Source organism: Protopterus annectens, chromosome 4.part0 (genome assembly GCF_019279795.1).
Source record: "Protopterus annectens isolate FY-2018-M chromosome 4.part0, PAN1.0, whole genome shotgun sequence".
NCBI classification, from domain to species: Eukaryota; Metazoa; Chordata; order Ceratodontiformes; family Protopteridae; genus Protopterus; species Protopterus annectens.
In genome coordinates, this window is record NC_056733.1 from 1,762,495,686 (window position 1) to 1,762,516,393 (window position 20,708).

The 20,708-nt window shown below is 40.1% G+C and overlaps 1 protein-coding gene across 3 annotated transcripts in view; it reads right to left on the bottom strand.

Moving 5' to 3' along the window:
• Positions 1–20,708, bottom strand: part of CXXC5 (CXXC finger protein 5) — a 189,115-nt gene that overhangs the window by 115,108 nt on the left and 53,299 nt on the right. The window lies entirely within an intron of this gene.

Consider the following 20,708-nt stretch of genomic DNA (forward strand, 5'->3'; position numbering starts at 1 on the left):
GCATCGAGTGCAGTTTCCCTTAAGAGCACATAGAGACCACAATTAGTCTGTGGCTGGTTTCTCTCTCCTTCTGCAGATCCCCAATAAGACTCCCCACTGGCACAGCTACAGAGTTGAGATCTCAGCTGAGTGACCAAGCCAAGGCCTCCAGCACCCTCTATGTCCAACCAGTGATTCATGTCCCTGAACCAGTAGCTGACACACACACTCTCTGAGGTTTGATTTATACACATACATATACATCTGGGAAAGGCTGGCACGGGTTTACTAGCTATGCCCCTTCTGCCCAGACTATAAGGTAGTTATTACTGCCACCAGTCACTCCTTATCAGCTACTTTAAGGCTCTTAACAAAGGGTGTCCAATCTTACTGTGTAACGTTACTATCAATACAAATGGTAGTTTGACCAAGAGCAAAGCTATTAGGAATGGCCCACAGTGTCACCAAATAAGTATGCAAGTACTCCCAGAGCATAAATATGTCTCACAAAAATGAGCCACAATGATAGGTTTAAGTATATTTAATAATAAATAATAAAATAACAAATGAAATACTCAGTAAATAATCACAGTTAGATCAGTGTTCAAAATCACAGGAAATACTTAAAACAACATTGCAGGATAGTCTCAGATAAATACAGAAAACATCTAACCTATACTTCACTGTATTCCTGAATGAATCTAAGAGAATTTACTGTACCCTAGTTAACTTACTTACACAACAAGAAGCAGGCAAATGTGGTGAGTAGATGTCCTTGTCAGGTCAAAGACAAAATATAGAATATTCTGTCTCTCTCAGACAGTTCTTAAATTAAGAAAGGAAATTCACCCCGGGGATCACGTCAGTCGCCCTGCTAGACAGGGGTCCAGGGAAGTAAATAGTGTGGGAAGAAATAGCCAGGGAATTCCTATGGCTAGGCTTGTATAGGCCCTAGGGCTGATAGCCTAGTACCAACCTATGAACCTATGAACCTATATGTCAAATATTACTGCTGGGATGACATCACTTCTTGTCATCTGACTTCAGTTCCCAAGCTAAACCCCCACTGCTAGAAACTGCCAGCCTTTAGCGTCTACCTGTGAAAAATACATAGCCTTCAGATCTTTGCAGCTGCTGGAAGACATAAAGCAATAAAACACTTACAAGACAATGCAGAAGGCTCCCTAGTCTTAGATTCCCTGTCTCCTTGCTGCATCGAAACCATCTTTTGTGGCGCAGTTATAAAATAATTTAATTTCAACTACTTTTCTGAAGTTTTGCAAGTTAACCTTCTATGTTCCAGTTTCCACTATTAAAATATATACATTTATACAGTTATAATAGTGTATATACATTTCTGTTCTTTTCCAGTAGGTTACACTGTGGATACATCTTTAAAAGCAGTACTTTACAAACCATTTCAACATACACACTTCTGTACTAGCAGTTTGATATACAGACAACATACAGTTCTAATACATTTGTAACACGCATATGAATCATGTTGATACTCACTAATGACATATGATTATATACAAAATTCCAGCTAGCTGTGCTGGCAGCACCATCTTTTGTCACAACACATATTACATTTTATTTCAGATCAACTACGGTGGTGGTGCTGTGGTAGCCTTGTCGCCTCACAGTAAGATGTTGATCTGTTCAATTCTCAGCTAGAGTGTCTTCTGTGTGGAGACATGCGTGAATGGGCGTACCTTCGTTGAAGGTTGTGCATCAGAGCTGGCAACTCGGCACATAAAAATCTACTGCCAATCATTAGTGGACCGGAGTTCCGCTGTGGTGACCCCTAACCGGGAAAAGTCGAAAGACACAACAACAAAAACTGAGAGAGTGGAATGGTCTGAGGACACTTTTCAAACACATCCCAGGCCACATGGCAGTTACAAAAACATAAAAAATGTATACATACAAGCAAACAAAATAATTATGAAGACAATTCACGGCTGGAGACAAAAAGCAGTCAACACACCTTGATTGTCAAAACAGATGATCAACAGGTCACAATCCCTGGATTTGGGGAATAACTCTTTCTAGGGATTGCACAATCTCAGAGTTAGCATATATAATTAGCAGGGGGGGTGGAGGGTGGAATGTGGCTTGTCCCAACATTCAAAAAAACAGTAGCTTTCATTTGCATGATCCAAGGTTGTGTCTCAGAGCATGCTTGTTATGTTGCCGATGCACTGAAGTTCAGATTAACTTCTGTAGATATATATATATATATATATATATATATATATATATATATATGGGTCTACTTTACATGATCGAACTTTCAAATGCTCAACTTTCATATGGCCGAGACCCTATGATCGAACATTTAAAAGTTTGAACATGTAAAAAAATAAATAAATAAACTGAACGTTTCTAACAGGTGGCAAGCCCCACCCTGCACCCCCCCCCCCACACCTCCCCACTATTTAAATATAGCAACTCAAAGATCACATTACATTACGGAAAAGGGAAATATTCCTGTTCCACGCTGTATGGAGATCTCCATTCAGACCGTTCGAACTTTTAAAAGTTTGATCATATGGTCTCGGCCATATGAAAGTCAAGCTTTTAAAAGTTCAATGATCTGAAGGGGACCCATAAATATAAATAAATATATATATATATATATATATATATATATATATATATATATATATATAAAATATATATGTACATAAATATATGCGTGTATGCTTAGGTTTACTATCATTTGACTGAACAGTGCTTGACTGAAAATTAAATGTTTGAAAGAATTTGAAAGAAGACTAAATGACTTAAAACCCATTTGATTGAAGCCCACTTGACTTAAACCCATTTGACTGAAAGTCAGTTGACTGAAAACATATTTAACTGAAGGCGATTTCACTGAATCACAAATCATTGAAAATATTCAACATAAGAAAATACAGGCAGTCCCCGGTTTAAGGACGAGATCCGTTTTTTAGTCTGTCCTTAAGTCAAATTTGTAAGTCAAAACACGTACATATGGTTCTTATTAAATGTCACGTAGTCAAATGTTTGCCTCAGTCTAGTATTTATTTTACTTTTCTTTTCATATAAAACACTTTAAAAACCCTTCCAAACAAAAAAAATCTTAAACATAATACTGTATACTGTAGCTATGCTTCCTTACTTCCTATCAACAAAGCAGGTTTAAGGCATCTTGTTATTAAATGCAGTGTTTATGAGAACTTTCTCACACACACAATCATGCCTCTCAACTGTTCAGATTTGCACAGAATGTTCAGATTTGGCATCCTATTTTTGGCCTGTTTTTCACATACTGTACTTATGGTTTTCTGGCAAATTAGTGGTAAATCATTACATATTGCAGTTAGAAAATAATGACAGATGTTCGAGTTCCAGACTTAATATCCTTCAGAAAATTCATGCTAATGCAAAACCTGTTATTCTATCAACTTTCTAAATTTATAACAGCAATATTTAAAAATTATCCCTACTTTTGGGCCTTTGTCCCACTTTTATTTATGGCTTTGTCCAGATTTCTTGGCTCCAAGAGCTAGACAGGTATGATGACAGACATGTGAGTTTCAGAATTCATACCCTTCAAAAAATTCATGCTAATGAAAAACCTGTTACTATATCAACTTTCTAAGTTTATAAGAGCAATACATTAAAACTGTCCCTATTACTGGGAATTTGTCCAACTTTTATTTATGGCTTTGTCCAGACTTCTTGCTTTAAGAGGTTTAGGGGTATCACACACACACACACACACACACACACACACACACACACACACACACACACACACACACACACACACACACACACACATACTTTTAACCCTACTTTACCTATTCCACAACTAACCTCCTCCCCTTATTCAACCACCCACCTCTTAACTGCTGCACGAGTATCACTCACTCCCTTTTACTCTTCACTCAATCTTGCAAACACAGCCTCTTCCTCATTCATACCTGCATTCACTCACACATCACTCTCACTTTCTCCCGATCTCTCACACACACACAGTCACTTCCACATTCATACACGCATTCACTCGCACATCACTCTCACTCTCTCGATCTCTTTCTATTTCTCTATCTCTCTATCAGTCTCTCTTACACACACACACACACACACACACACACACACACACACACACACACACACACACACACAGATTTGGGCAACTTTATTATTTTTTTCACATTATTTCCAACATTGCGGCAACCCATTCATATAAATATATACGGGTTGTCTGCAAATCGGATGTCCATAACCTGGGGACTACCTATACAACATAAAATAGTGTTTTTGCAGGGGGGCAAGCCACACCCATCTTAACTATATATAATACCTCCACAGCTGCACAACCACTTGAGAAAAGAAAAAAATATATATTTTGTGTTGTATTTTCTTATGCTGAATATTGTCATTGCTTTGTGATTCGGTGAAATGGGTTTTAGTCCGTTGCTTTTCAGTCAGATGAGCTTTCAGTCAATTAGTCTTCAGTCAAATTCTTCCAAAAATTTCATTTTCAGTTACATACTGTTCAATCAAATGCTCTCTCTCTCTCTATATATATATCTATATATAAAATATATACATATATATATATATATATATATATATATATATTTATATATATATATATATATATATATATATATATATATATATATATAAAGTGCAGTTTGCTAGTAGGCAGTTTTGAAAACCAAAATACATCTACTACACAACACTGAATGGTAGTTCAAGTATTTGAGTTTGGGATTTTGAGTGAAGATTGTAGTTCAGTGAGGAACAGGGAATTAACCCATTTCCTCGTTGTAGTGCGGTCTTGGAGTTGGTATATATAATTTGCAGGAGGGCAATAGTAAAAATGATGTGCTGTTGACTCTAAAGTATCACAGTACATTACGGTGCATAGCTTGGGTGACTGACATCACCTCCTGCTATATCAAACACATCGAACTACAGGAGTTGATGGATTCATTTTCGAGTTTGCTGCTTGTTTGCTGTTGCAGTTTTCCACATTTCAGTTCAATGTTGAGGCTGGTCGATGTATGCAGTTTCAAGGTTTATTGCTACTAGATCAAGATCAGTATTGTTGAATGCATTACAGCAAGTTGAAGGCCTCACAATTAGTAACTGTGACTTCGCTACAATGTTGAGAAGCATGGAAAATACCAAATTTTCAGTATTTTGAATGTGTGTGTGTGTGTGTGTGTGTGTGTGTGTGTGTGTGTGTGTGTGTGTGTGTGTGTGTGTGTGTGTGCCTGTGTGTGTCTGTGCACAGTAGGACTAGGGCTAGGGTAGAATTAGGTTTGGGATTAGGATTAGGATTACCGTTATGTGTGTGTTTGCTGTTTAGAGTTTAGGTTAAGGATAAAGTTACTGTTAGTATTAGTAATATTATGGTTACGGTTTGGTTAGGATTAAGGTTAGCATATATAAGGTGGTATACAAAGTGAAGTCCCTACTTATGTCTGATATCCCTAAGCCTTATCATAACCTTTACGGTCAATTTAAGAGACTTGAGATGGGCACTACGGTAATTAGGTTCATAGGTTCATAGGTTCATACTAGGCTATCTGCCCTAGGGCATTTATAAGCCTAGCCAGAGTGTGTTTGGCTTTTGCCACCCATTTTAAATTAATCTTGCTATGCCCTTTTTTAAGGTTAGTATACTGTGCCTCTCTCTAACAGTGACACAGAAGTGATACCCGGGGTAAACCTACGATCCCCCATCCACTCATCAAGATTCCTCTTGAAGAGAGTCAATGAGGGACTCAGCCTAACCTGGACTGGGATTTTATTCCAGAGTGAAGGGAGCCTCTGGGTATGAATCTGTCCCTCCAGCATGTCCTATTTAGTTCAGTGCTGAGGTTCAAGTCTCTCGAGCGTGTAGCTCGATGGGATTTGGATTTTCCGAGGTGCAGCATGTCCATTAATTCCGGTTTGGACATGGCTTTATACATCAGGCACAGATCGCCTCTGAGCAGGCGGTATGCCACTGAGTAGAGCTGGAGTTTCTTTAACCGAGCAGCATATGGCATTTGTTTGAACCCTATGATCCTCTTGGTGAGGTACTTTTGGGGTCTTTCCAGTTGCTGCAGGTGTCTGGTAAGGTATATCCCAAAAGGGGCATTGTACTCAATTATGGGCCTGATGAGGGATGAGTAAAGAGGCACGATGACCTCCCCTGATCTAGATGTGAATCCCTTCATGATTAGGTGGGCTATATAAAATGTTTTTTTAACCACTTTGGCCACGTGGTTGTCAAATGAGAGATTGCTATCAACTTGGGTCCCCAGGTCCCTAATTACTTCTTCTGTACTTAATGGAATACCACCTATGTGGTAATTTGTGGGCAGTTTGTTTTTGCCAAAGGGGATGACTATACACTTTTTGGCGCTTAGCTTGAGGCCATGGCTCTGGCACCAGTTGTCTGTTTCTATGAGGCCCTTTTGGAGGATGCTTGTGTCGGCTGGAGAGTCGATTATGGCGCCCAGTTTGCAGTCATCTGTGAACTTAGTCAGCCACAGTCCTTCCGTGTTGGCCTGTACCTCAGAGAAATATATACCGAACAAGAGAGGTCCCAGGACTGAGCCTTGTGGGACGCCACTTGTAACTGGTTTGGAGTCTGACATGGCTCCAGCAATTCTAACCATGTGGGTTCTGTCCTTGAGCCAGTTTGCAACCCATCTAGTGACATAGGGGTTTATATTTAAGCTGGTGAGCTTATCTATAATGCCCGAGTTGGGTATTGTATCAAAGGCTTTTGCGAGGTCCAGGTAGGCTGTGTGGACCACCTTCCCCTCGTCAATGGCCTTGGTGACTGTTTCAAAGAAATCAACCAGGTTTAAGAGGCAGGATCTGCCCTTAACAAAGCCGAACTGGGTAGGATCCAGTGTCTGTAGGGCCTCAATATCTTTATTTATGAGGTCCATGATGATCCTTTCCATAGCTTTGCAGACCAAGCTAGTCAGGCTTATGGGGCAATAGTTTCCAGGATCCGTTGAGGCACCACCTTTGTGGAGAGGGACCACTGTTGCTGTACGCCACTCTTTGGGTACATATCCTGTAGTAAGGCTGAGATTGAACAGTAGTTTTATGTTTGGGTTTAGCTCTTCTTGGAGTTCATGTAGGACGCAGCCCAGGACACCGTCTGGTCCCATTGATGCTGTGTTTTTTGCTTTGGAGAGGGCAGCTCTTACCTGAGCATCTGAGATGTCAGGGGGGCAGCACTCTGCTGGGATAAATATTTGCCCTTTTGGTGGAGAGGGGGGGGGGTTTGCTCTGAACCTGTCAGCTAGGATGTTGGCAATGTCTGTGGGTTTGGTGTATTTTTTGTCATTTTGGACTAATTCTGAGCATATCTGGGAATTCCCACCCAGGTTCCTAACATAACTAAAGAAAGCCTTGCGATTATCCTTAGTGTCCTGTGCAATTTTTCTCTCGAAGCTGGCCTTAGACGATTTTATGAGTGCCCGTAGTTTTTTGCTAATACTGATCAGAGATGCCTTCCCTTTTTGGGATTTTGCTCTATCATGTAGTAGCTTCCTCCTTCTATTGTATAGTTTGTTTATGGCTGGGGTCCACCAGACAGGACGTCTGCCTTTGGAGGATTGGGTCTTGGTTTTATTTGGGATTGCATGATCCATGCATTCATGAAGGTGTTCATAGAATGTGTTTAGGATTCTGTGGTCTGGGCTGTATTTTCCACAGGCCCGGGGGCTTTGAAGGATTCCACCTCGGTTTTGAGGAGTGTGAAATTTGCTTTAGAGAAGTTTTTCACTGTGGTTTTCAGGGCAGGGGGTGCAGTCGGGATGTGAATATCCAGTGAGATTAGTTTATGGTCTGATCTTACCAGTGAGGGATACACTTCTGGTCTGGAGCATAGAGTCCCCATGTTGGTGATGATCAGGTCCAGTATGTTTTCCCCTCTTGTGGGAGTGTTAACAAGTTGTTCCATAGCATTTGAGTTTATAAATTCTAGGACCCTTTGGGCTAGGGTGTTGGAGCTAGAGTAATGCTCCCAGTCTATGTTTGGGTAGTTGAAGTCGCCCAATATAATGGTGTTTGGAGAGACCTTCATATTTTCCAGTGTTCTCAGGAAGGCCGAGTGGGGTTCCTGGGTTTGGGAGGGTGGTCTGTAGCAGGCTATAAACTGGAAGGCAGTTTTACCCACTGTTAGTTGCACATGGATAGTCTCTGATGCTTCGTGCTGTGCCACCAACCTGGAGGTGTGGGTATCTTTGACGAATATTGATACTCCCCCTCCTTTTGTGGTGCGGTCCAAGTTTTGGGGCCGAAAAGCATGGTAAGAGGTATAACCTGGTAGTGCTGGGGTGCCCTCGGGACCCTTGAACCAGGTTTCTGTTACTGCACAGATATCGATGTTCTCCATGCTAAGGAGTGTTTCGAAAAGTGCATCTTGAGGTTTAGACTTCTGGCATTGAGTAACATTACTCTTAGTTTCTTATCCCTTGTGATACCTATGGAGGTGGGTTTGTCTTTTGAGCCTTGCTTAAAAAAGGCACTATGGTGGTAGCAAGAGCCTTTGCCAATATCCGAAAGCCCAGGGGTGACAGGTGCAAGCCGTCCCTAGCGAAGCATCGTGGCTTGTCGAGCATGTCATCCCAGGCTGACAGGCACTGGATCCCCTTTGAATGACACCAGTACTTAAGCCAATTGTTGAAATTGATCATCTTGTCTTCATATTGTGGCATCATTCTTGGTGAGGGTAAGATGCTACTCAAAGCCAGGGTCATACCGGCCTGGGCCACATGCTCAAAGAGCTCCTCTATGTCTCTTTTCATGTAGTCCAAGGAGGTACGTCTCAGGTCATTCACACCAGCATGGACAATGACTGAGTCATATTTGTACTTGCCTTGGAGTGACCTGAGTGCTTGTGTTATGTGGCAGATCCTAGCGCCCGACAGGCAGCTCACCCTGACCTTCTCCTTGTTTAGCCTGGTGAGTGGGACGTCAGTGTGCCTGACGATAGAGTCACCTATTACAAGTGTATCAGGTGTGTTGTTTAGCCTTAAGGGCTGTGACTGTTCGGCACACTGGCTTTGTGAGCTATGTGTTGCACGTGTTTTGTTTTGGGGTAGTGGTTGCTTGGGTGTCTGCTTTGGAGGTCTCTGCTGCTTAGGCAGATTTTTATTTAGAGCCTCCGAGTATGTTTTTGTGTGTTTATGTGTTTGGTTTGCTGTCGTGGTAGGTCTACGTGAGACTGGAATTGTAGTGAGTGTGGTTTCCTTCTCCTCCTGACTGGTTTCGCCAGTACTGAGTTGAGAGAGCTTAGCCTCCAGTATGGCTATATGGTTGCATCTCTCACATGTGTTGGAATTTGTTGGGAGGAGGAGAGGGTTGTCTGTGTACATGAGGCAGTTGTAACATTGCCTCAAGATTCCCAGATTCACCAGCTGGACCGGAGAGGAGATTGACAACTGACCTTTGGACATGCTAGAATAGTATTGGGAATTCCTTTATAATTGAAAAAAAGGGCTAATGGGGAACGAGGTACTCAAGGGGAGTTTATGAGGGTGTAGTGCTTTTAATTTTTAATGCTGACTTATATAATTGCTTTAGTGAGCAAGTGCCAGGTAAATTAAATGCAATGTGTTACAGGTAACTTAAATGCAAAAACGACAAACAGTAACTTTCTTTCAAGTGAAACAAGGAAATAAGTACAGTAAGCAATGCAGATATCACTAGGGATCCACAGAAGTGCTGAATAGCCAAGTTTTAGGTGGAATTAGCATTTCAGGGAAATAACAAGCAAACAAACAAGCAGCATACAAATAAAGCTAGATTCAGCAGGCCTGGATCTAGTCCAAGCTACAGCAAACACGGTGTACCAATTTCAGTAAGAAACAGTTCAAATATGCAGGCACTATAAGCCTTTAACCAGAAATTCCCAGCTCAGAAGGGCAGAGTCCAGCCTCTCCTCCCACAAGAGTGCAGACCATGAACCCTTTTAATGTAAAACAACTGGCGTGAAGCCCAAGTGCTTAAACCAGAATTAATACACTTTAAGAATAACAGACATTGAGCCCTCAATCAGCAGTTCCCAACTTAGAAGGATGTAAGCTACCTGTTCTGCCACTACAGTGCAGACCACAAAACTTCTTAATGTAAAACAACTGGCGTGAAGCCCAAGTGCTTAAACCAGAATTAATACACTTTTAGAATAACAGACACTGAGCCCTCAATCAGCAGTTCCCAACTTAGAAGGATGTAAGCTACCTGTCCTGCCACCACAGTGCAGGCCACAAACCTTCCTAAAGTGAAACAACTGGTCTGAAGCCCAAGTGCTTAATCCAAAAGACTTAGAATGATAGCTATACTTTAATCAAGTTACTACCAAGCAGTAATAAATAGAATTGAATACTTTAAAGAATGCCTGGATTAGTGCTCAGGTTATACAAACAAAGCTAGATTCAGCAGGCCTGGATTTAGTCTATGCTACAGCAAACAAGGTGTACCAATTTCAGTAAGAAGCAGTTTAGATATGCAGGCACTATAAGCCTTTAACCAGAAATTCCCAGCTAGAAGGGCAGAGTCCAGCCTCTCCTCCCACAAGAGTGCAGACCACGAACCCTTTTAATGTAAAATAACTGGCCTGAAGCCCAAGTGCTTAAAACAGAATTAATACACTTTTAGAATAACAGACACTGAGCCCTCAGTTAGCAGTTCCCAACTTAGAAGGATGTAAGCTACCTGTCCTGCCACCACAGTGCAGACCACAAACCTTCCAAATGTAAAACAACTGGTCTGAAGCCCAAGTGCTTAAACTAAAAGGCTTAGAATGAGTTACACCAAGCAGTAATAAATACAATTGAGTACTTTTAAGATGACGCAAAAGCAAAATAAAGTAGGAAGAAACACAAATACAGTAAAAGCAGATTTTTTTTGAGATATATATTATTGTCAGAAGATTTTTTAAAACACTTACTACACAGATGAGTATCTACAGAATCCTTGTAAATCTTAATGCTCAAAAAGATCACCTTCTGAAGAAATCCAAGCAAAAATGAGGACAAAATTACTAACTAAATAAAAAAGGTAATGAGAAGAAATTTTATGCAATTTCAGTCCTTACTTTTTTCTTAGTTGTTTTATAATACCATGTATTACCAGGAAAGATGATGATTTAAGAGAGGGGAAGTAAAAGGAGAGGCAGTGTTGGGATTACCTTGCCAAGTTACAAGAACATAACCATGAGCCCGTTTGGTGGATTTTTCGGTATGTTGTGAACGAGGAAAGCTTTTAGCGGAGATTTTGATTTAGAGAAAGTAAGTTCCATATTCTGGAGTTTTGTCTGCCACACAGGAGTGCACCTGCTGAACTGTAGTTCACACAGTTGCTGGGTATGATATAAGGGCATTTTTTTAGATGAGGACATCTGTTTGATTTATACACTAAAATTAGTGCCATTAGTAGTTGATTGTATCTGTGTTTCTGAGGTAGTTCCAAACATTTGTGCTTCTGATGGGCAACGCAATGATGAGACCAATAGGTTAAGGTTGAAAATGAATTTTTGCAATTTTATTGTAACATTATTGTAGTTTAGTAGTCATGCTGGAGTGCAGGTTAGTGTTTTTTTTTCTGCTGCATTCAATGAGAAATGTATTTATGCTGTATAGGGTCCTAAAGTTTTGACTTGCTTTTTTTTTTGTATCTGTTAAAACAATTTTAGGATATCATCAACAGTGACACTGAGTAGACTGATGCCAATGCTATTTGGGGAAGTAATGATTAGGTTTGAGACAGTACCTTTGTGCGATTTGAGAATGAAGAGGAATAACTATTTTTGGGGGGTGATTTATTAGTTGAGAGTTACTAAGCCATGACTCAGTTGACGAAAATGATCCTGAGTCTATGTTTACAGTGAGCCGAGAGCTTCTGTTGGACAGGTGAGGGTTGAGTCACCTGTATGCTGAGCCAGTATAGAATGATTAGAGGATATCTGAAAGTCATTTATGAAAATGTTATAAATATTGGAATCTTTTGCATGTGATTTAAGTGTGGGGATTCTTTTATATGTACAGTGAGCATCTTTTACTAACAAAGATCGCTTGTTTTTTAACATGTGATTGTCACATTTGTTATACAAGTTATCATTTTCACAATTATCATTACTCTGATGAAGTCCAAGTAGGAGTGAAGATGAAGACATTTATTAAATAAAATGATGATCAGGAGAAATGTCTGACTCAAGGCTATTTTGTCCTTATTTGGTACATTAAGTGTAGCTTTTACTTTGTTTTATGTGGTATAAATCTGCCTATTATGTGTGTGTGTATGTGTGTGTGTGTGTGTGTGTGTGTGTGTGTCTGTGTGTGTGTGTGTGTGTGTGTGTGTGTGTGTGTGTGTGTGTGTGTGTGTGAGTGTGTATGTGTGGCAGACATTATTTCTCTCACCACTAATTATGACATGCAGTGGAATAAGGCTCTGCATCAATTTATACATATCTTTAAAAAAAGCTGAAAATATGTTCAAAAAGAAAGTAGTGTACATAAATAAAAATGTCTGCCATACAAAAGATAATAAATAATGAACAAATATCCTTTTAAAATATTATTTTGAACTAATGCTCACAGTGCTGCCAAAACTTAATATTTTGGATTTAAATTTTCAACATATTATCTAGGACTAGTAATACCTATACAATGACAATAAATTTATACATCCTGGTTCCAAAATATGACTAATAAAAATTACTGTGGATTCTGTTGTGTGCCATTTTACAATTCTTTGACAAAAGGGTCCATAAAAGGAAAATCCTCAACATTTCAAAACAAAGTTCTGCATTGTTTAACATGTTATATCTCTGCAAAACAGTTAGCTAAAACTGAAGCTAATAAACATGAAAAATATGAGTTTTATAACATTATTTAAAAATTGCACATACTTCTGCCAAAATTTAACATTTTAAGCTCAAGTTTTCAGCCTATCATCTTTGCACCGATGTCACATGAACTATTACAATACAGATCCAAAATGTGATTTAAGAAAATAATGATTTACTATTTACAAATGGAATTGCAAAATGACACAAAGAAGTTTGGCAAAAAGATCCCTAAATTTAATACCTTCATAGGCGAAAATATCAAAGATACCTTGGCAAGCCCATTATCTGAGAAACTTTCATCTATAAACAAAGCCGTATATGCATTACATTAGAGGTGACTGCAAAGTCCTCAGTAATGAACAAAAGACCACATAAAAAAGGTCAAACAGGAAAATCTCATCGACAAAAGCATCAAAAGGACCATGGCATGCCAGTGACTTGACTGCATAAGAGCTTAAATGTCCTATGAATGTGTCTTATGGGAAATATACAAACCACCCTTTGGAGGAGTACAAGTGTTTCAGCTACATGGCTTTGGAATGTCCCAATATTTTACTTTTTTACAAGTTGCTCAGGTCAATAAAGTCAAGTGCTACTAGCTGTAAAATTATTACCCTGAAAATTTCATATGGAAATTCGACAGTAAAAATGTTGTAACTCTGCAAAACAATTAGTTAAAACTGACTCCAATAAAATAAAAAAAAGTATTTTAACATTATTTTTAATAAATGCACATAACTCTTTAAAATGCAAACGTGTCCATTTTTCTGCAAAAACTTAACATTTTGACTTCAGGGTTTCAAGACACAATCTCATGCACAACCACCACCTGAAACATTACAATAAATTATGCAACTCAGACACAAAATGCAATTAATGAAAATGAATGCAACAGGACACATATAAATGAATTTGTGCAATGGCTCAAGACAGTTTGATAGAATACACTATAAAATGATACTCTAAAATTTCATACCCAACTTCCAGTTAGTTAAAAGTCACAACCCTGTACAACAATCAGTTTACTAAAATGGGTGGAAGTAGTATTCTACAATAAAATACAAAACCATACATGAAATAGTAAATGTAAAATCTGAACTACAAAAATTACAGATCCCTATTTTATAACTGTAACAAACCTCTTAGAGGAAATATGGTACAAATAACACTGCAGAGTCAACAAATTCCCATAATTATGCTGAAACATAATATTGTGAGCTTAAATTTTCAACAAATCATCTACAAACCATCAGCATCTCAACTAAGACACTGAATTTCTGCAACCCATATACAGAATGCAGTTTAAGAATATAATTGTAAAATTATATATATATTTTTTATTATTTACTTATTTTATTTAACATTTGTTTACCGGGAAAGTCAAACTAGACATATGTCTTTTTTCAGTGAAGGCCTGGGTAGAAAAGCTCCAAAACATCAAGTACATAGTAAACAATGATAATAGAGTATGTAACACAGTAACATTGGAAATATAGGGCATACAGAGAATTTGTAGTTACATCCAGAGTGACAGAAATTAAACAATGACAATAGACAAGTATACAAAGATGTAGTGATTATGAGTATTTACAAAGAGTTATATGCAGTCAACATAATGCTTATCACAGTGGTCCTAAAAAAGTAGAGTGGAGGAGAGGACTGAGCTATCCAGCGGAACTGAAGGTGGGTTTTTAGGAGTTTTTTAAACTGCACTGTTGAAGAGTTAGTCACTAGTGAGTTTGATAGACTGTTCCATAGTTTGGAAGTGTAGTTGGAGAAAATGGATTCACCAGCTGAGTTTTTAGCTTTAGTGATTTGCAGTAGTAATTTATTGTTAGAGCGAAGGGATCTTGAAGCAGAGTAGGGTTGTATGATGTCTTTGAGCGCTGGGGTGTTTTCTGGGTTATGGAATGTTTTATATACTAAAATAAGTTGAATAAAGTGTATGAGTTGAGGGAGTTCAAGCCATTTGAGATGTTTGAGGGATAAACAGTGATGTGACTTGTAATATGCATTGGTGGCAAATTTAGAGATTTTATTATAACAAGCTTCAGTTTTGGCAAGGTCTATTTTTCGGAGGTTGGTTAAGATTGGGGATGCATATAAGAGTGTTGATAGGAGGTGTGTTCTGGCAGTTGTGACTTTTGTACTGTTTGTTAGGAATTGTTTATTTCTATATAGAAGGCCAAGTTTCTTGTGAACTTTTTTTTTTGGTATGTGCTATATGGTGATCAAATTTCAGGTTATTGTCAATTATACAATGACCCCCCCCAATTAATATTCCAAAACATGCACGCTGATTGGCCAGCGTGCCCGTTGTAAATCCCACAATATACCAACAGAAAAAGGTCCAGTGGCCTGGACTTTTTTCCGTTGGTATAAAGTGCTAAAAACATTCTTTTTAACAAATAAAAAAGAAAAAAAGAAACAAAACAGAGCAACGGAGACTTTCTTTTCTCAATTGCTTCCATTCCAAAGCATTGATGATTGATGTACTGGGTATGCATGGGACACAAGTCCCATATGCATGCTCAGTACATCAAAACAAGGAAGCAGTGTACCACAGCCAGCAGAAGAACAGTAATGCGCCGTTATACAAAGACATTATTTAAGAAAAGTAAGTATTTTTTTCTTAAATAATGTCATTGTATAATAGCAATAACTGACTCTGTGGTTGTGGTATATTGAAATTTACCCACAAGTTGGGCACGGCTGTCTCTTTTCCTTGAGACTGGCTCCAAGAACAGTATCTTTTCCATTTTTCTGAATAGGATTTCCTAGTACTATGCCTTCTGGCCTCAAGGATGACATCCAGCACCTGTTTGCTGAGGGTTGCTGGTGGTGTATTCAGGGAATAAGCCAGACTGCAAGGTTCAGGGTTTGCAGCTGAGGATACAAAATCCGTCCCTTCTGCTGGGACAGCAGGGAGGGGGTCTGATGTAGGTGCCAGGGTGGTACTGCTGCCTGACTGCGTGGGGGTGGGTACAAGTGCTGGCAGGGCCAGTCCGGTGCAATAAGGATTGTCTTTGGTTTGTCCTGTTTGATCTTGAGTAGTACTTTTGAGGGGAGGGGCAGAGGGGGAAGGCATAAATTGAGAGGTTTTCCCATGCAAAGGATAGGGCATCCACTTTCCAAGTTTGGCTGTGGGGATTTCTAGTGCAAAATTTGCTCAACTGATGGTTTTGGGGGAGGCAAAGAGGTCCACCTCTGGTGTCCTCCACCTGTGGGTTAGAAGTTTGAATGAGTTGGGTTCCAGTTTTCACTCGTGTGGGACCAGTACATTTCTGCTTAAGTCATCTGCCAGTGAATTTTGTTTGCCTCGCAGGAATTGAGCTTGCAGGTGCACTTGGTTGCTCAACGTTGTGTTCCACAGGGCCATGGCTAACCTGCAGAGTGGGTAGAAATGAGTTCCCCCTGATTGTTTATGTACCACATAACTGTGGCATTGTCTGTCTTTATAAAGAGTTGTCCTAGAAGGATAAGGTATTTGAAGGCAGTCAGAGCATTCTGTACAGCTAACATTTCTTTTTGATTGATATGTAGGTGAATTTGTCCTTGGCTCCATTTGCCTCGAATACTTCTGCCAGCCATGTGATCCCCCCCATGCATAGTCTGATGCGTCTGTTGTCAGGGTTTGGTCGACAAGGGTTTGAGTGAAAGGGAGTCCCTTGTTGTGGTTGCAAGCCTCTGCCCAAAAAAGGAACTCTGCCCTTAGACACGGAATGATAGGAATAATTGTTTTCAGGTCCTGAGAATGCTGGCGCCAGAGACTTTTTAAGTACCATTGAAGTTTCCTCATACGCAGTCTTTCATATGGAATTAACAGAATGCAATAGGCCATGAACCCCAGAGCTTGCAGTATTTTCCTTGCAGATAGCTGGGTTCTGGTGGCCATTAGTTTGAAGTAGTTTGTCAAATAAACCTGCTTTTCGGGAGTAAGGAATGCCATCTGGGATGTTGTGTTCAAGCTTGCTCCCAGGAATCCAATTTTTTGGCTGGGCACCAGATGTGATTTCTTTTCATTGAGGGTGTACCACAGAGAGGTTAGAAGTCTCTTTACAAATGCCAGGTGCTGAAGTAGCAATTCCTGACTGTCTGCCTGGATCAGGCAATCGTCCAAGTATGGATAAATTTGAATATTTCTCTGTCTGCAGTATGCAATGGCTGGAGGCAAGCACTTTGTGAAAACCCTGGGCGCAGTAGATGAGCCAATGGGAATTGCAGAGAACTGATAGTGCATACAGCCTGCCCTGAAACGTAGATATTTCCTGCAAGATTCCCTTATGGGGATGTGCAGATAAGCTTCTTTTAGGTCTAGGGTGACTAGCCAGGAGTCCTTGGCTAGCATAGGAAGCAGCTGTTGTAGTGTAAGCATTTTGAATTTTGGGACCACCAGGAAGGTGCTGAGAATGGACAGGTCCAGGATAGGGTGCCAAGAGCCCTCTTTTTTGGGCACCAGGAACAGTCTGGAGTAGAAACCCTGTCCTCTTTGCTCTATTGGAACAGGTTGAATAGCCCTTATACTGAGAAGAGAAAGTACTTGCTTTTGAGCCTCTGCCTACTGGTTTGGAGGAAGGCCTGGCAACCCGTTTGGGGTTGGCAGTGAGTGGAAGTAGAATCTGTATCCCTGGGCTACAATGTTTAGGATCCATCGGTCCTGAGTAATGGACATCCAGTTTTTTGCATGCAGGGCGAGTTTTCCTCCTAGGGGTGCAAGTACTTGGGCATGGCTGGGAAGGATGACAGACAAGTCATTGTGAACTTTTCAAAAAGGGGGTGGCTTACCATTCCCTGTTTTTGAGGGGGGAGCACCCCATTGTTTAGATCTGTGCATACCCTGAGACTGTAGTCTTGGTGGTCTGTTGCCCCTGTGTTTGAGCTGAGAAGACCTGGTAGGGACTGGAAAGGACAAGTTTTTAGAAGGCCAATGCCTACTGAATCTAGGTAGCTGTACCTGCAAGAAATCTTTAACAGTTTGCATATATTTAGCTTTTTCCTCCATCTTTTTAAGAGCCTCTTCTGCTTTTGTGCCAAACAAACATTCCTGGTTTAATGGAGCATCTAGTAATTTGATCTGACATGGTCTAGCAAGATTTGTTCCTTTAATCAAGCATGCCTTCTCAGAACAGACCCAGTGACAACAGCCCTGCAAGATGCTTCTAAGGCATCAAAACCAACTGCAAAGTATGTTTACTGACTTGGTTTGCAGAATGCATTAACTCTTGTAAATCTTTATTTTCTGTAAAATCTGGAAGCAACAACATTTTGTTGTTTAATTAGTTCCATAATATGCTGCTGGTACTTCAAAACATGTGAAACTGGCAATTTAAAGCCCTGATGGCAAGAGTTGCATAGATATATACCTTCTTGTCCCATCTGTCTAAAGCCCTCAAATCCCTGTCCGAAGGGGTAGGTTTTTTGTCTGTAGTAACCTTAATACCTTTAGGTCCCTCAGAAATGGTCTCTGGATCTGCAGTGGGATTCTTAAAGAGAAATTTGTGAGAGTCAGTTACCCTGTAATACCTGTCAAGCTTTCTAGGAGCTGGTGGTAAAGTATCAGGAGTAAGACTGGATTCCATGAAAACATCATCTACAATATCCAGGACAGGGGGTATAGCTAGAGGCCTGTGCTGAGGAAAGTCTAAAAATTATTTGAGTCTCTTTCTGGACTGTGGGTAGTCCTGGCATTCCCAGCGGAAATGCTCTCTTAAGGTATGTAAGGTTTCACCAAAAGAAAAGTCCTCTGGAGAGGAGTCAGAGGGAATGGAATCCTCTGCATTTGAATCCTCATAGGCAGATAAAGGTATGTCCTGGTAATCAGAGGGATCAGAGTCATTGGACTCATGGTCTGTTGAATCAGAAGGGAAATCAATTATTTGTTTTTTAAAGGGGAAGGCTGGCTTCCCCTAGTTAAAGTTATGAGGTCTTCAGCCACTCTAAGCATTTGTTTCTGTGGCATGGGAGCTTGAGCATGCACTTTGGTCGTCGTTTTCCAGGCGTAGTGTGAACTCTGGGCCTGAGAAACTTGGTCGTTTTAGTCTGAAATGAAGTAGTCGGTTTAATATGAACATCAGAAGGTCGGAATACACCCTCAGAAGCCAGTGCCTGCACAGCGGCTCCGGACCCATCCAAGGTAGAGACATCCGCAGGTTCCATAATTGAAGAAGCATCTTGTGGCATACCGGAGTCCGAATGGGTCTCAGCAGAGGCCTGCAAATCTGTAGAAGTGGGTATCAGGGGCTGTGAAAGCACCTCACTGAGTACCAGTGGACTGGTGACTAGCTTAATGGAAGCGTCAGCAGTTTTGGACCTATGCAGGCTGCCTTTGTCTTTATCCTTATCCTTACGTTTTTTCAGAAGATCGGTAGTCGGATGGCTTATCGAAGCCATTTTGGAATACGGGGAATGAGAGTTAAAGAATTTAGCAACAAAGATAGCCCAATGATGGATAGTTTGGGCATTAAACAAGGCACAAAACCAACAGCAAGGTACGTCGTGGTCTGGGTCTAAACAGGTGACGCAGTAAGAATGAAAATCTCTGTGAGGTATTTGCTTTCCACAGGCAAGACAATTGTTAACTTTTTCTGACACTGGTTAGAGCAAGAAAAAAAAATCCCAAATGGGGTACTTAGCTTTAGAGGACTTCAGGTTTGAAACTCGAAAAACGAAAATTTCAGGTAGCAGCTGACCGGCACTTGCGAACTGCTTCTGCTTCGGGCTCCCGCACAGCAAGAAAAGCTGATGTAATGGTGCCGGCTGCATGTTTTGTACTCCTGACACCCTGATGTCATGGAAGAGGCAATAGCGTCCGACGCAGAAATCACAAGACTCTGTTATTCGGGCCGACTGAGGGCTACCTGCAGGCAAATAACCCAAGTGTGATGACTGCAACAGTGAAACAGTGAAACACGAAGAACATCATCACATATCAGTCAAATAACAAAGATTTTACAAGAGGTTGTGTCCCTGCACCACCAAACTTGGGTACTTCATCCAACCCCAACAATTACAATATTGCAGAAACTTGGAGAAAAAAAAAAGTAAATTAAAAAAGTAAATTAAAAAAATGTATTACTTTTTCCTCTTTGGCAGAGTGAGGTGTCAGCAATCCAGGATTTAGTAAGAACATACACCATACTTCATGAGTCAACAAAACATTAGATGATAAACCATGATAATTCCCAAAGAACATTTGAATAATACAAAGTGTGGGAGATGAGGGATGTTGGTGACAGGACTGAGGTGAAGCTGACACCTAACTGTGCCAAAGAGGAAAAAGTAATACATTTTTTAATTTACTTTTTTTTTTTTTTTACTCCGAGTTTCTGCAGTATTGGAATTGTTGGGGACTCCCTATTTGCAAATTACATAGGTAAAATCTGGAATGAACTACCTGTAAACATTACCTCTATACAAGCCTTACCACTACTTAAAACTAGCCTAAAAAAATCATCTCCAAAGTAAATCACTCTGCCAATGCTCCAACCCCGGCTGATATATAGGAGCCCATTCTCAACTGCTCCTGCCTAATGTTAAACACAGAAACTAAGATTATTTTTAACACCACAATGTGACCTACCTCAAACAACATTCTTCCACTGATGTCTAAATTCAACAGAAATACACAGAGATCATACATATACCACAATCTTATTCTCCTCCTGACTCTCTATACTCCACATCCCTGCATAAAATTCCTCTAATTTACTAATGGAATATACACTACTAGCTGCCATAACACATTTTATAACATTGTATATACCACTGCTACATGCCTTGTACTGACTTATATTTCATCACATTTGAGTTTTGACCTTTGACCTTTGTATTACTCCATTTATGACCATGTTCTTCATTATTCTTATTTGGTGTGTCTTCT